The sequence below is a fragment of the Schistocerca cancellata genome, chromosome 10 (assembly GCF_023864275.1).
Source record: "Schistocerca cancellata isolate TAMUIC-IGC-003103 chromosome 10, iqSchCanc2.1, whole genome shotgun sequence".
NCBI lineage: Eukaryota > Metazoa > Arthropoda > Insecta > Orthoptera > Acrididae > Schistocerca > Schistocerca cancellata.
The window spans coordinates 37,823,405-37,840,432 of record NC_064635.1 but is presented as its reverse complement, the minus strand read 5'-3'; the positions used below and the strand labels follow the sequence as shown (position 1 = coordinate 37,840,432).

Below are 17,028 nucleotides of genomic sequence, written 5' to 3'. Positions count from 1 at the left end.
TTAGAGGCATTTGTCATTCTAAGCAAACTTGGAAGTTATCACGTCCAACATAAATTACAAAATCTGATACCCAACTGGTTTTTTGTTGGCCTCGTTGGCTTCTTCGGGATAAGACTGTTGGCACAGGCTCTGTCACTTAGAAGAAATTACCGAAAGTTTCATTTGGACAATCAGAGTAGCTCCAACTCGTAAATAATATTTCATGTAATTTTCTCTCTTCAGTATATTTTCTTAGTAAGCCATCAAACTGTTTTGCAATGAACCAACTGCCACAGAAATACAACTCCGTAGACTGCACAAACGTATCCCTTTCTTACAACACTCCAAACATCTCTCACTCTTATAACCGATTTGACATGATCCACTAATGCTACATCTCTTCCCGCCAAGCGTGAGGTACAAGAACAGAGGTACCGCAATTTGAGACAGAGTGTCTAAGCATTTACATAACTGGCAACGAAAGTATTTTACTTACGACAATTTTTTACGTAAATATTACAAAATTTAGTGAAAAAATTATTTTATATATGAAGATAGTAACTGTTCTCGAAAGAACAGATACCGTTGATGACCATGCAGCTTCTCTAGAATAAATAATAATTAATTGAAACCCTCAGCTGCTGACAGGTGTTGTTGATATACCTCAATGGGGACAGCTGAAAATGTGTGCCCCGACTGGGACTCGAACCCGGTATATCCTACTTACATGGCAGACGCTCTATCCATCTGAGCCACCGAGGATACAGATGTGAGAGACACATTCCCAACTGTCCACAATTCTACATGTGTAATTCACATAATAAATAGGTGGCTCAGATGAATAGAGCGTCTGCCATGTAAGCAGGAGATCCCGGGTTCTAGTCCCGGTCGAGGCACACACTTTCAGTTGTCCCCATTGAGGTATATCAACAACACTTGTCAGAAGGTGAGGGTTTCAATGAAAAAATTATTGTTAAATAATTCTTATAAAACTTACGTGTTTATGTTTCTAGTAAGTAACTACAAAATTTCCAGTGCACTCATGTGAAACTTCCTGGCGGAAACCGGGTCTCGAACTCGGGACGTTGGCTTTCCATGGGCAAGTACTCTACCAACTTACCTAAGCAAGCATGACTCACGACCCGTCCTCGGAGCTTTACTTCCACCAGTACCTCGTTTCCTACCTTCCAGGCTTCACAAGTGGTCTCCTACGAAATACCTGCGACTAACATCGTCGATTAAAATCGGCAGACAACTGTAACGATTTCACATACCCCGTACGCAGGGCTCCAGTCGGGCGGGTGTTATTTGATGGTCTGAGGTTCGCCTACGAGATGGTTCATCACAACGCTGACATTTGAGAGTGTAATCTGGAAGTGTTAGCTGTGTTGCAGCACAGCAGGATTCAAGACTCCAGGTTTACGATCAGACACAGCCAAAACCTGTTTGCCCGCCGACCTGGATTTCTCGTATTACGCTGGCGTAGTCGGGCTGTTTCTGCTTCAGGGCGCGCAAAAGCGCACGATCTCTGCGTGTGAGCTCGCTGGTTGCCAGTCTTGCGAGCAGCCGAACACAAACATCGGTTAATAGAGAGTGCGAACTTTGTAAAGCCAACTTACAGAATGATTCTTCCTCAGTTTTGTACATACTTACAAAATTTTAACGTCAGTTTTCGGATATCAGTCCGCAGCTCGTGGTCTCGCGGTCGCGTTCTCGCTTCCCGAGCACGGGGTCCCGACTTCGATTCCCGGCGGGGTCAGGTATTTTCACCTGCCTGAAGATGACTGGATGTTTGTGTTGTCCTCATCATTTCATCATCATTCCTGAATGTGGCGAGTTTGGACTGAGCAAAGGTTGGGAATTTGTACGGGCGCTGATAACGGCGCAGTTGAGCGCCCCACAAACCAATCATCATCATCATCATCATCTCGGACATCAGTTTCCTATCGGTTACCAGGCAGTTCTCGAAGGAACTCGATAACATCGCCTTTGAAATCTGGATTCTCTCAGAGCGCTTTTAAATACGAAACGGTACCATCATGTTGCAAGATTCGCCAATAGCTGGGTGCATAAAGTCTTACAAGAGGAAAGTCCGTGGTTCGATTCTGCTAGCTTTTAAAACTTACGATTGTAGACCTGCCACAAGTCGCATTTAACTTTTTCTTAATTTTACATGTTTCACTCGACCGACGGGAGAATTTTCAGATATCACGTAGCCGAGGGCCACACGCTACAAATATCGGTCTCTGTATAACACCGCCGTCATGCTATTCGTGGAGCCTCCGCAATTTTAATTTTTAACTCTCGCTGTTCCCATGCAGGCAAATGCCAGAGCTCGTTACTAGCTTCTCTGTACTTTTATTTAAATTCTGTATTTACAAGGCCCCGGGAGTAGACAACATGCCATTAGAACTACTGACAGCATTGGGAGAGCCAGTCCTGACAAAACTCTACCATCTGGTGAGCAAGATGTATGAGACTGGCGAAATACCCTCAGACTTCAAGAAGAATACAGTAATTCCAGTCCCAAAGATAGCAGGTCCTGACAGATGTGAAAATTACCGAACTATCAGTTTAATAAGTCACAGCTGAAAAATACTAACGCGAATTCTTTACAGACGAATGGAAAAACTGATAGAAGCCGACCTCGGGGAAGATCAGTTTGGATTCCGTAGAAATATTGGAACACGTGAGGCAATACTGATCCTATGGCTTAACTTAGGTTAAGGAAAGGCAAACCTACGTTTCTAGCATTTGTATATTTAGAGAAAAAAACTGAAATACTCTCTTTCAAATTATGAATGTGGCAGGGATAAAATACAGGGAGCGAAAGGCTATTTACAATTTGTACATACGCCCGCATCTCGTGGTCGTGCGGTAGCGTTCTCGCTTCCCACGCCCGGGTTCCCGGGTTCGATTCCCGGCGGGGTCAGGGATTTTCTCTGCCTCGTGATGGCTGGGTGTTGTGTGCTGTCCTTAGGTTAGTTAGGTTTAAGTAGTTCTAAGTTCTAGGGGACTGATGACCATAGCTGTTAAGTCCCATAGTGCTCAGAGCCATTTTTTACAATTTGTACAAGAACCAGATGGCAGTTACAAGAATCGAGGGGTATGAAAGGGAAGCAGTGGTTGGGAAGGGATGATACAGGGTTGTAGCGTATCCCCGATGTCATTCAATCTGTATATTGAGCAAGCAGTAAAGGAAACAAAAGAAAAATTCGGAGAAGGTATTAAAATCCATGGAGAAGAAATAAAAACGTTGAGGTTCGCTGATGACATTGTAATTCTGTCAGAGACAGCAAAGGACTTGGCAGAGCAGTTGAACGGAATGGATGGTGTCTTGAAGGGAGGATATAAGATGAACATCAACAAAAGCAAAACGAGGATAATGGAATGTAGTCGAATTAAGTCGGGTGACGCTGAGGGAATTAATTAGGAAATGAGACACTTAAAGTAGTAAAGGAGTTTTGCTATTTGGGGAGCAAAATAACTGATGATGGTCGAAGTAGGGAGGATATAAAATGTAGACTGGCAATGGCAAGGAAAGCGTTTCTCAAGAAGAGGAATTTGTTAACATCGAGTATAGATTTAAGTGTCAGGAAGTCGTTTCTGAAAGTATTTGTATGGAGTATAGCCATGTGTGGAAGTCAAACGTGGACGATAAAACTTTGGACAAGTAGAGAATAGAAGCTTTCGAAATGTGGTGCTACAGAAGAATGCTGAAGATTAGATGGGTAGATCACATAACTAATGACTAGGTATTGAATAGAATCGGGAGAAGAGAAATGTGTGGCACAACATGACTAGAAGAAGCGATCGATTTGTAGGACATATTCTGAGGCATCAAGGGATCACCAATTTAGTATCGGAGGGCAGCGTGGAGGGTAAAAATCGTAGAGGGAGACCAAGAGATAAATTCACTAAGCAGATTCAGAAGTATGTAGGTTGCAGTAGGTACTGGGAGATGAAGAAGCTTGCACAGGTTAGAGTAGCATGGAGAGCTTGCATCAAACCAGTCTCTGGAGTGAAGGCAACATCAACAACAACAACATTTATTATCAAGTAGTAATTTTAATTAACAAATAGTAAATCACAATTTGTTAGTAAAAATAACATTCCTTTATTTTTAGTTGGTACCCACATGGCAATAAATTAAAATTCGTACAGACAAGGGAAATGTCTTACTCAAAATGAAAAAAAAAATATGTACATCGATAATACCGTCAATCTCTAGGAATACAAAAGTATTTTGTTTCCGATTTGATGTTTCATATTTTTGAAGTAAATTTTATTTTGACCATTCACATTTTCATTGAGTTATTAGTTAGAAATAAGGATGTTATTCTTATTAGAACACTAGCTGACAAACCCGGCATTGCCGACGTATTCATTTTGCACATTTTCCGTCGGAAACGGAAACAAAAAATTATCTGTGTTTGTGGTGAAATATGTATTCGTGACAACACCTAAGAAATTATTAAATAGTGGCACCAAGAAATATGCACCATGTTCAAAAATACAAGTACAGACCCTTTGCGTGTGTGAAACGCGATTTTGTAAACGTGTCTATGACAACGCCCCTTCGTAAATCTATAGACGGGTATGTTTACCCTACAGACATCTGCGCTTCCCAGCTGAAAGCTGTCAAAAGCGCTGCAGGATGTGAGGGATTTCCTTGACTCGACTGCAGGACTACATTAAAACTTTATGCATTACGCGACATTCTTTCATGCATCTTAGAGCTTATGACGTCACATCTCCCGAATTGTGATAGGCAGGTGGTTCTTACCCCGACAGCGATTATTACCGAACACTAACAGATACCAAATGTGGTTGAACTCGATCCGGTGGTAGGACACACACACACACACGCACACACACACACACACACACACACACACACACACACACACAAATATATATATATATATATATATATATATATATATATATATATATATATATATCACATACACTTTTGTAATATGTATGGATTAAAATTCAATGTTTGTTTACCAATATTTCCATTTTATAATAGTTATAGAACTTACACGGAAGTTGCAATGAAAATTCAGTTTAGTTTCTGGATTTGGGCCAGATGATGTCGGCCTCTTGCCATGATATTTCGGCTGACGACCATTCAGCTAACTGTAGGTGAACGTAAAACACTCACTTGATGATGGCTGAATGGTTGTCAGACGAAATATCGTGACCAGATGCCGACGTCGTCCGCCTGAAATCCCGAAACGTCATACCGAGCGAAGTGGTGCTCATTATAATCGCATTCTGGAAGACACGGTCCAAATACCGGACCAGCTATGGCGATTCAGGTGTTGCTTGATTTTCCTGAATCATTCCAAGCAAGTGCCGGGATGCCTCCTCCGAAAGCGCTCGGCAGATTTCCATCTTTCCTTAATCCGAGCTAGTGTAGACGTCGACACGTGAAGCCTTAATTTGCCTCCCTTCTTCCTATTCCTCATGGAATACCCCTTACGGCGCCAAAGCTTCAGGAATGGCAAAAACTGCTAGTTGTCGTATTCGAACGAGGTACCTCACGATTATGCAAATTATACAATACATACTTGACCGCCTCCAGAGCCGAAGCGTTAGCGTCGATGCGTACGGTGCGGCAGGATCTGGGTTCGGTTCTCGGTGTCTCCTCAGATTTTTCTGAGGTACGGAGGCCTGGTAGTGTTCACTCAGCCCTCGTCAGCCCAAAGCAGGGGTGTCTTGAACAAAGAGACAGCAGCAGCATCAGGACTTAGCTGCTTAACGGCTCGAGAAATTGGGGACACGCTGATCACATGTTCCACCATCATACAGCGATCGTCGTTCTGTCTTGTAGGAGCAGTCAGCAATTTGGAACAGTCTTAAGATCTAATCCTCTCTTAAGGCGGCAATCAAAAAGTTTCCGTTCAAAGGCTGTACAGTTCAGAATCGGTATGCCAATCAGGGAAATAGCCGTGATCACTGAGGCAATCATCCCACTGATGCACCACATTGAAGATACCTGTTTGGTAAAACACCGTGTCCTGCTGAGTGAAGAAGTCCGTAACTGCATGCTACACATCCCCATCCGACAGGAATCGTCAGCCCTTCAAGGTCTCTTGTAAGGGACCAAAGGACTGGTAATGACATTGGGAGAGATCAGGACCACAGGGCAAGTGCTCAAGTGTGCCCGGCTCGAGTTGGCGTCGAGCGAGAGTTGGCGTCGAGCAGGAGTTGGCGTCGAGCGGGAGTTGGCGTCGAGCGGGAGTTGGCGTCGAGCGGGAGTTGGCGTCGAGCGGGAGTTGGCGTCGAGCGGGAGTTGGCGTCGAGCGGGAGTTGGCGTCGAGCGGGAGTTGGCGTCGAGCGGGAGTTGGCGTAACATCTGTGTTACAGCATTTGCGATGTAGAGGCATGCGTTGTCATGAGGCAGCACCACTCCTCGTCGCAGTATTCCCTGACATTTCGCCTTAACTGCACGCCGTAAGTTTTATAGTGTTGCACATTTCCATTTCCCGATGATGGAGGTACCAGTTTCCTTGAAATGAATTACCGGTTGCCCCCAGTAATCAATCGGCCGGCGTCTTGTGTCGATCGCCACCTGTACGGAACTTCGCGCACCATTCCGTAACGATAGTTTTCGATAGACATGCTGCCCCTTATACAGTCTTCATTCTCCATAGGGTGTCTGCTGGTGGTTGTCCTTCGGCAGACAGAAAAAAAATAACAGAACTTTAGTCCTGTTTGGACGCATTTGGTCATAACGTCACCATAGTTCACATTTTCACATCGCACACTAATCCTTTGCCTAGATGTCAGTGCTTATATACCCGCATCACAGTCGCACTACGTCGCATTCACGTTGCAGCATAGCCCTCAAACGGGACCTTGCTGATCGTCCCCTTATACAATATGCACACAGCTAGAAACGACTTTGTTAAAACTGTAGAAATGTTTTGTTATTAACAGCTGCCGGTTTTACTCGAACCTTCGTAGGTGATACTTTCGGTGTGTGTGTGTGTGTGTGTGTGTGTGTGTGTGTGTGTGTGTGTGTGTGTGTGTGTGTGTGTGTGAGAGAGAGAGAGAGAGAGAGAGAGAGAGAGAGAGAGAGAGAGAATTAGGAAATTGGCGAGTTCTGAGCTTCAAATAGTACAAGCATGACTAAAATCGATGAGGTACCCCTTATTAGAGCAAAAAAGTTTAATCGTATATCGCATAATGGAGACTGACAAACGTACAGCGGAAATGCCTCTTGGTAAAGAACCGGAAGACGTTATCCAAGTTGCTGGTGATGAAACACAGACGATGTGGTTATACCGTTATACTAGCTACCAGTTCAACAATTGTAACTAAGGAAGTTAGTGTACTCGATCTAACTTACAAGCGTGGACCGAAAACTGCACTAATAGACTATACTGACTGCTCAAGAATAAATCCTGTGAGCATAGGTAAACAGCAAGGGTCGTGGAAGGAAGACTTTTTCTTTCCATCACTCCAATGATATTAGACTCCTTGTGACAGCTCTTATAGTTCTGTGTTGTGGCGCCTTCTCCTTTCTTCAGTAGTTGAATCCTGGATTGGTCGACATGTTTTCCTGAGGATCTCTCACTCAGACGGAAGCAGTCAGTTAAGATCTTTTCGAGTACTCAACGTTTGAGAACCAAATAGTACTACAGGCACTATTGTTTTACACAGTCTTCGTTTCAGCTACTGAGATATGCTTCTAGACTTTAATTCAGAGTCTACAGAGTTAATATGTTTTATACTTTCCTTTAAGGGTCTGGAAGACTGTAGTTTGTTGCAAGTCGCTGATTATGTAACACTGGATGAATGTAAACTGGGTGATCTGGGCTCCATTTTAAGAGAAAGCTAATCTTTCATGTTTATGACGTCATATTTCCTGAACTGTGTGTCGTACAGTGATATAATTCATTCAGAGCTATTTGTGGATTTTGTGTACTAACTGTCTTGTTCAAATGTGTGTGAATTCCTAAGAGACCAAACTGCTGAGGTCATCGGTCCCTAGACTTACACACACACACACACACACACACACACACACACACACACACACACACACACACACACACACACGCCCGAGGGAGTGGCCTCGCAATCCGTGACATGGCGCCTCAAACCGCGCGGACACTCCGCGCGGTTAACTGTCTAGCTCATAGTCAGTAGTAAAAAAGTAATGAATTAAAATGTCAAGTCTGATGCTAAAGTTTGACTGCATCAACAGCGAAAATGTACAGGGTGGAAGAAATAAAAGTTGCTTGGACAAGTGGATAAGACTGAACGTGAATGTACGCATAGAACCACACGCCTGCCACGTGACCCACAGCGCTTCCTTGGAACACATTTACAGTCTTCACGCCTGACAGAGCTGTTGCCAGAAGTGACTCTAGTCGCGGTCATAGCTGGCCACCCAGGTCGCCTGATATGTCAGTGAGCGATTACTTTGTGTGGCGAGCACTCAAGTCTAACACTCACAGTCCTCAGGAACTGCAGCAGAACATTTCAGATGAAATGGCAGCAATTCTAGCAGTCCACCTTCGATCCGGCTTCAGTAATTTGCCGACCAGGGACCAGAAGTGCCAAGAGATGCATGGTGGTCACTTTAAACATCTGCTGTATTCAGCTTAGTACTGTATTACCTCTCCCGTGCTGTGTTTCTCTCTACCTCGGAATTCTGTTCTCCGGGCCAGTTTTATTTTCCCCATCCTGTACAAAGCGATGAATTTTTTTTTCCTTTCATCGTTTTTGGGAGGTGTCAGCGAGAAACAGTTATGGAAAGGTTTGAAATTACGTACAAAGTTTGCTAAAAGTCACTAAATGGTCTCATTCTCGAATACTGGATGAATGAAGTCCGTGTATTTGCGCACCGTCATTTACTCTGCCTCAAGACAAACACAAGGTTTCTAACTGGTTGTCACACCATGTAGAACTTTTAACGAGTCGAAATAAAGCTTTTTAACTTTTTAGGTTGAAAATCGAATTTTTGTTACCCTAGACTGCCTAGACTGGACACTGCTCACCACACAGTCACCCGTTGAAGTTGAAGACACTTCTCGATCCCGAAATGCGGATTCTCAGTCCGCCAAATGTGCCAGTTCTGCTTATTGACGAATCCATCCAAATGAAAGTGGGCTTCGTCGCTAAAACAAGCCACTCAACTCCCATCATGGCCCGCTGCCAGCCGAAAGCTTGAACGTCTTAACACAAACTCTTCAGAAGTTATGACGATTTTATTTCGTGTAGTTCAATAATTGTCACCCTGTATTATGGTATTGTCGCATTATGCCCATCTTCTGAAAATATTGTTATCTCTTCAGTTACTTTATATTTTAAAATTTTGAAAAAATATTTATTGCCTGTAATGAAATTTCCTACCAGATTCCCTGTCTGTTTTAAATTTTTCATTTTAGCTTAACCCAAAAATATTAGTCTCAGTAGTAGATGTCACTTTCCCCACTGAATGTCATATGCAACATTTCCAGGTTCAGGGCCTTGTTTACAAGTCCGTATCTCTTTGAAGAGGATGTTGTGAGTAAAAGTCAACAAAAACGGAAGAAATTTGCATATTTAAAACTTTTTTGAGGTAGTCATAAAGTATTCCGCCCCCTCATTAATACTCATTATTGAAAGTGCATTAATATTGCTAAGTATGGTATAATAGGTGTAGGATTCTTTATGAATAGGAAGGTAGGGCAGAGGGTGCATTACTGTGAACAGTTCAGTGACCGGGTTGTTCTAATCAGAATCGACAGCAGACCAACACCGACAACGATAGTTCAGGTATACATGCCGACGTCGCAAGCTGAAGATGAACAGACAGAGAAAGTGTATGAGGATATTGAAAGGGTAATGCAGTATGTAAAGGGGGACGAAAATCTAATAGTCGTGGGCGACTGGAATGCAGTTGTAGGGGAAGGAGTAGAAGAAAAGGTTACAGGAGAATATGGGCTTGGGACAATCAACGAAAGAGGAGAAAGACTAATTGAGTTCTGTAACAAGTTTCACCTAGTAATAGCGAATACCCTGTTCAAGAATCTCAAGAGGAGGAGGTATACTTGGAAAAGGCCGGGAGATACGGGAAGATTTCAATTAGATTACATCATGGTCAGACAGAGATTCCGAAATCAGATACTGGATTGTAAGGCGTACCCAGGAGCAGATATAGACTCAGATCACAATATAGTAGTGATGAAGAGTAGGCTGAAGTTCAAGACATTAGTCAGGAAGAATCAATACGCAAACAAGAGGGATACGGAAGTACTAAGGAATGACGAGATACGTTTGAAGTTCTCTAACGCTATAGATACAGCAATAAGGAACAGCGCAGTAGGCAGTACAGTTGAAGAGGAATGGACATCTCTGAAAAGGGCCATTACAGAAGTTGGGAAGGAAAGCATGGGTACAAAGAAGGTAGCTGCGAAGAAACCATGGGTAACAGAAGAAATACTTCTGTTGATTGATGCAAGGACGAAGTACAAACATGATCCGGGAAAATCAGGAATACAGAAATACAAGTCGCTGAGGAATGAAATAAATAGGAAGTGCAGGGAAGCTAAGGCGAAATTGCTGCAGGAAAAATGTGAAGACATCGAAAAAGATATGATTGTCGGAAGGACAGACTCAGCATACAGGAAAGTCAAAACAACCTTTGGTGACATTAAAAGCAACGGTGGTAACATTAAGAGTGCAACTGGAATTCCAGTGTTAAATGCAGAGGAGAGAGCAGATAGGTGGAAAGAATACATTGAAAGCCTCTATGAGGGTGAAGATTTGTCCGATGTGATAGAAGAAGAAACAGGAGTAGATTTAGAAGAGATAGGGAATCCAGTATTAGAATCGGAATTTAAAAGAGCTTTGGAGGACTTACGGTCAAATAAGGCAGAAGGGATAGATAACATTCCATCAGAATTTCTAAAATCATTCGGGAAAGTGGCAACAAAACGACTATTCACGTTGGTGTGTAGAATATATGAGTCTGGCGATATAACATCTGACTTTCGGAAAAGCATCATCCACACAATTCCGAAGACGGCAAGAGCTGACAAGTGCGAGAATTATCGCACAATCAGCTTAACAGCTCATGCATCGAAGCTGCTTACAAGAATAATATACAGAAGAATGGAAAAGAAAATTGAGAATGCGCTGGGTGACGATCAGTTTGGCTTTAGGAAAAGTAAAGGGACGAGAGAGGCAATTCTGACGTTACGGCTAATAACGGAAGAAAGGCTAAAGAAAAATCAAGACACTTTCATAGGATTTGTCGACCTGTAAAAAGCGTTCGACAATATAAAATGGTGCAAGCTGTTAGAGATTCTGAAAAAAGTAGGGGTAAGCTATAGGGAGATACGGGTCGGATACAAAATGTACAACAACCAAGAGGGAATAATAAGAGTGGACGATCAAGAACGAAGTGCTCGTATTAAGAAAGGTGTTCGCCCCTACTCTTCAATCTGTACATCTAGGAAGCAATGATGGAAATAAAAGAAAGGTTCAGGAGTGGAATTAAAATACAAGGTGAAAGGATATCAAATATACGATTCGCTGATGACATTGCTATCCTAAGTGAAAGTGAAGAAGAATTAAATGATCTGCTGAACGGAATGAACAGTCTGATGAGTACACAGTATGGTTTGAGAGTAAATCGGAGAAAGACGAAGATAATGAGAAGTAGTAGAAATGAGAACAGCGAGAAACTTAACATCAGGATTGATGGTCACGAAGTCAATGAAGTTAAGGAATTCTGCTACCTAGGCAGTAAAATAACCAATGACGGACGGAGCAAAGAGGACGTCAAAAGCAGACTCGCTATGGCAAAAAAGGCATTTCTGGCCAAGAGAAGTATACGAGTATCAAATACCGGCCTTAATTTGAGGAAGAAATTTCTGAGGATGTACGTCTGGAGTACAGCATTGTATGGTAGTGAAACATGGACTGTGGGAAAACCGGAACAGAAGAGAATCGAAGCATTTGAGATGTGGTGCTATAGACGAATGTTGAAAATTAGGTGGACTGATAAGGTAAGGAATGAGGAGGTTCTACGCAGAATCGGAGAGGAAAGGAATATGTGGAAAACACTGATAAGGAGAAAGGACAGGATGATAGGACATCTGCTAAGACATGAGGGAATGACTTCCATGGTACTAGAGGGAGCTGTAGAGGGCAAAAACTGTAGAGGAAGACAGAGATTGGAATACGTGAAGCAAATAATTGAGGACGTAGGCTGCAAGTGCTACTCTGAGATGAAGAGGTTAGCACAGGAAAGGAATTCGTGGCGGGCCGCATCAAACCAGTCAGTAGACTGATTACAAAAAAAAAAGTTGCGCACCTTACTTGCTCATCCATCATCATCATCAGCCAATTCAATCATTAGATGATGTGGCCTCCTCGAGTCGTGGATTCAGGTAGGTTTCAGAAGTCTTCTCCAAGTGGGACGGTCTTGGGCAGTTCTCTGCCAGGTGTTACCAGCGATCTTCTTGATGTCTTTGTCCCATCTGTCTGGTGGTCTTCCTCTAGGCCTCCGGTGCTCTCTCGGGCTCCACTCCAGTACTAGCTTCGTCCATCTATTGTCTTTTCTTCTTGCGACGTGGCCAGCCCACTGCCATTTCAAGGAACCTACTCTCTCTAAGATGTCATTAACCTTCGTCACAGACCGGATGTCATCTGCCGTTTTCCTGTCCTTTCTCGTATAGCCCAGCATTGATCTCTCCATGCCCCTCTGTGCTGTCCTAAGTTTCCCTTTTGTGAATGAGTTCAAGGTCCATGTCTCGCATCCGTACGTCATCACAGGAAGAATGCATTGATCAAATACTGCTTTCTTCAGATTTACTGGCATTTTTGATCTGAATACTTTTTAATTCTTCCCAAATGCTTGCCAGCCAAGCTTGATGCGTCGATAGATTTCTGGCCTTATGTCTCCCTTCATATTTATAATCTGCCCAAGATAGACATATTCACTGACCTCTTCTAGTAGACTGTCATTGACTTTCACATCTCCATCTGGGACCCATTTGTTGGACATTACTTTTGTTTTGGAAAGGTTCATGTTCAAGCCAACCAGCTGACATTCCGATGCGAGATCTGTAACTAAGTTTTGGAGCTCTGTGAAGTCTTTGACTAGTAAGGCAATATCATCGGCAAATCTCAAGTTGGTAAGCCTTCTTCCATTAATTCTAATTCCCTTACCTTCCCAGCTCAGCTTTGACATAGCCATTTCCAATACAGCAGAGAACAGTTTTGGGGAGATGGGATCGCCTTGCTTGACACCCCTCATGATGCGGAATTCTTGAGTTGATTCGCCGATGTTAACATAAGCTGAAGAATTCTCGTAGATTTTCCTGAGCACCTCAATGTATGCTGCTCCCACTCCTTGCTCACTCAAAGCTTGGAGGACAGCTACATGGCTAACGGAGTCAAATGCCTTTTCAAAGTCAACAAAGGCAATGCAGAGAGGCAGTTGGTATTCATTCGCTCTGCTTATCACTTCACTAACGGTCAGAATGTGGTCAATAGTGCTAAAATTGCTTCGGAATCCAGCTTGTTCTATAGGTTGGACTGAGTCTAGGGTGAAACTAATTCGGTTTAACAAGATCTTTGTAAAAATTGAGAGCAAGCTGATAGGACGGTAGTTTTTAATATTGTGAATACTTCCTTTCTTGTGTATCAAAATAATCTTAGCCTTGTTCCACGATAGTTGTTAATACAAATCAACAAAAATTGGCGAATCTTTTAAAATATATTCTTAGGTGGGAATAAAGAATATCTCTATCTCCCCCCCACCTAATGCGCATTAGGAAAATGCGTTATAGCTCTACCGGCCGAAGTGGCCGCGCGGTTCTGGCGCTGCAGTCTGGAACCGCGAGACCGCTACGGTCGCAGGTTCGAATCCTGCCTCGGGCATGGATGTTTGCGATGTCCTTAGGTTAGTTAGGTTTAACTAGTTCTAAGTGCTAGGGGACTAATGACCTCAGCAGTTGAGTCCCATAGTGCTCAGAGCCATTTGAATTTGAACGTTATAGCTCTAGGGTTAAATTTAGCTAGTTTTTGATTGAGAAGTTTGTGTCTACGTGCTGTTCTGAAATGAAAAAGTTGGCACAGGATGGGCAACCTTGGAGGATCACATCAGAAGACTTATGACTCAGAAATTTAAAAAAGTGAGTAATTCGTATATATATATATATATATATATATATATATATAATGTGTGTGTGTGTGTGTGTGTGTGTGTGTGTGTGAGTGTGTCAGTACAGCGCAGCTAGGGAGTATTATGGGAAACCTATGGTCTTACAATCGACGACCGTCTTTTCCAGTACTCCTCGGCAGGCAGTGTACCAAATAGACCTCACTGCATGCCCCACTCTGCCTTAGAGAGTACGGATATAGTTTAAGCAAGTAGTCACAACCCAGACATCGCTGATGGCTTTGTTTCTTTCGGTCAATGTTACGCCCTTAAAGCGCACTATTGGCAGATGAAGAGCACAAGTTCTTGGTATACGTTTTTAGATAGTCCACACCCAGGGGGCGATAACACCACAGATGTTTCACCCCTTCAAAGCAGTAGTTCTCCTTTGCGTATCCGCTTGTTAGCTGGAGTCCCTGTAATTTAAACGTCTCCTCTGCAACGTCTCTCTAATTTTACTCAATGAGCGCCAATATATGCGTGAAAATCAGGGAGTAAGCGTAGCTTATTCTGAAGCCTATTTCCACCCTACATCGAGAACTTTCTTGTGTCCTCCCACCCATGTGAGATCCTCCTGTTGTAGTCCTCGCTAATAATGGTGGATAACGACATCAACAAATCGGCTGATGATATGGTATTACTGTTACGAGATCCCCTTCCTATTGCCGTGCCGTTAAAAGTCTTTCCTTTACTTGAAGAGAATAAAATCTTAAAAACAGAAAACTTAGTATCGCTTTGGAAATTATATGACAGTAATAAGATTAAATACGGAGTGGAGTGAAATTAAACAAGGTGCTCCGCAGCAAGGTTCGGTGCTAGCGCATGTGATCTTGGCCTACATAAACGATCTGACCTGAAATTTTTTTTAATCTCCGTGCTGACAAACTGCGATCACGTAACAATTTCAGTTCCTCTTCTTTCCTTGTTGTTTACAATTTTTTCAGTACTTCTTTTTCTCCCCTTGTTGTCTACTTTCTATGTTGTTCCCGATTTCTTATTCATTTCCCCCAAAAGATTTCCAAACCTAGCATTGTATTGTTAAAAAGGTCTCTTTCTGTTATTTCTGGTTCTTTGATTCTGTTTCTTTCTAGTTCTTTTGTTCTTTATACAATCAGTGCTATAATCGATTTCTTTTTATCAGAAATAAATGAATATTTGTTTCGTTTGGTAGAAGTGTCCAAAAAAATATCTACCTTCTAACTGCCGTTGCTTCCGATATTTTCTAAATATTTATGTAGATCTCATCGTTACTTCTCATGCTCCAGTAATCTGCAGCTTGTACACACAATTTTTGTAATAATCCGTTTTTCAGGTACCTCTGTTCTGTCCAGCTACAGTTCACCGTTAGGCATTAAACATTCTGATCGTACCACGGTGGTATGATATTTGTTTTATTTCTCTAGATACGAAATTCTTGCCGTAACTATTTTTTGCCAGACAATAAGCTCTTTCCATTTTATTAAATCGTACATTCTATTTCAAACTTTTCGCATCCCTTCTACTGTACAGTTTCTCCGAAATATTTTAATTTGCTAACACGCTCTTTTCCATCTATTTGTGTTCCTATGTACGAATTTTGTTCTTCGCCTGAAATTTTTGAGACGAGTTTTACTCGCTGTTTTTCTTTTCTCAAAAGGTGTCTTAGAGTAGCTATTTCTGTGAACTTTCTGAAAGTACTGCAAATTATTCTGCGAAATGCACAAAGTTCATCTTAATTCCAATTGATTCCCTTCACAGAATTATTAGATCAGTTTTATGATTTTTTAACTCTAATTGGAGACCCGTACAGTTTTTTTTGTAAAACACAGTTACACATGACATGTTGTCCCCTTTTCCGACGTCATTTTTTACTTCACACAAGCTATATCCGGTCACACATTGCTGTTGCCGACTCTGGTTAAATGGTGTTAAAGAAAAGAGAAAACACACGCCTCTAACTTATAAGCGGATTGGATATACGTCCTAATCTCCTTCTCCCTTCTGTCTTTGTCAATCTTCTCTTGACCATCCCTTTGTCCATCTCCTCCTTCTTCCTGTTCTCTCTCTGTCCATCACCTCCCCTATCTCTGTCCATCTTTTCCTTACTATACTCTCTCCTCCTTGCCCTCTGTGTCTATCTCCCCCTCCTCCTCCTCCTCCTCCTCCTCCTCCTCCCTGCTTTCTCTCTCTCTCTCTCTCTCTCTCTCTCTCTCTCTCTCTCTTTTCCATCATCTCTCCATCTTCACCTTCTCCTTTCCGCTCTCTCCATTTCCTCCCATTCCGCTACCCATCTCCTCTATCTTCCACCACCTCCCCTCTGACCTAAAGCCTTTATTATTGATATTGCAAATTCAGATTCTGTCGTAGTATTCCAATCACAAGCCGATAAGCCACATACATAACTTTCATGTTTTCTCTGAAAACCTACTGTGGGGTGCAAAACAAAATAGTATATTGTTGTGCGTGCACTTTACGTTTAAAAATATACATGCAGGGTGATTCAGTTGCCCCTACCGATGTCGTTTTACGTCACCCGCACTACATCTTTATCAGTAACGGTATCCAGAAACGCAACAGTCGCGTAATCGATAAAAGATCCCTCTCAGAGATTTGGGTGACTGTTAGCAACCGGAACCACAATGTAAAAAATACAAGTGAGCATTGTCCGTTAAGTCACAAGTTATTTTTAGGCCAAGATATACCTTATGTCTGCTACACTTATCCCAAGTGTCATCAGTCTTCCTTTTTGTAATTAGCGGTGTAGACATACATGTTTAAGATGTCTCTGTATGTTCACAGTACTTAATCTTTCGTAAATGATTCAGAAATGTTGCATTATAAAGTGTATTTCACCATAGGAAACCACGAAAGCAGTCATGTAACTTGCCTATCCG

At 42.4% G+C, this 17,028-nt stretch overlaps 1 protein-coding gene across 1 annotated transcript in view; it reads left to right on the top strand.

Moving 5' to 3' along the window:
- LOC126106798 (organic solute transporter alpha-like protein) overlaps nucleotides 1-17,028 on the top strand; it is a 369,704-nt gene that overhangs the window by 37,301 nt on the left and 315,375 nt on the right. The gene's annotated exons all lie outside the window — the stretch shown is intronic.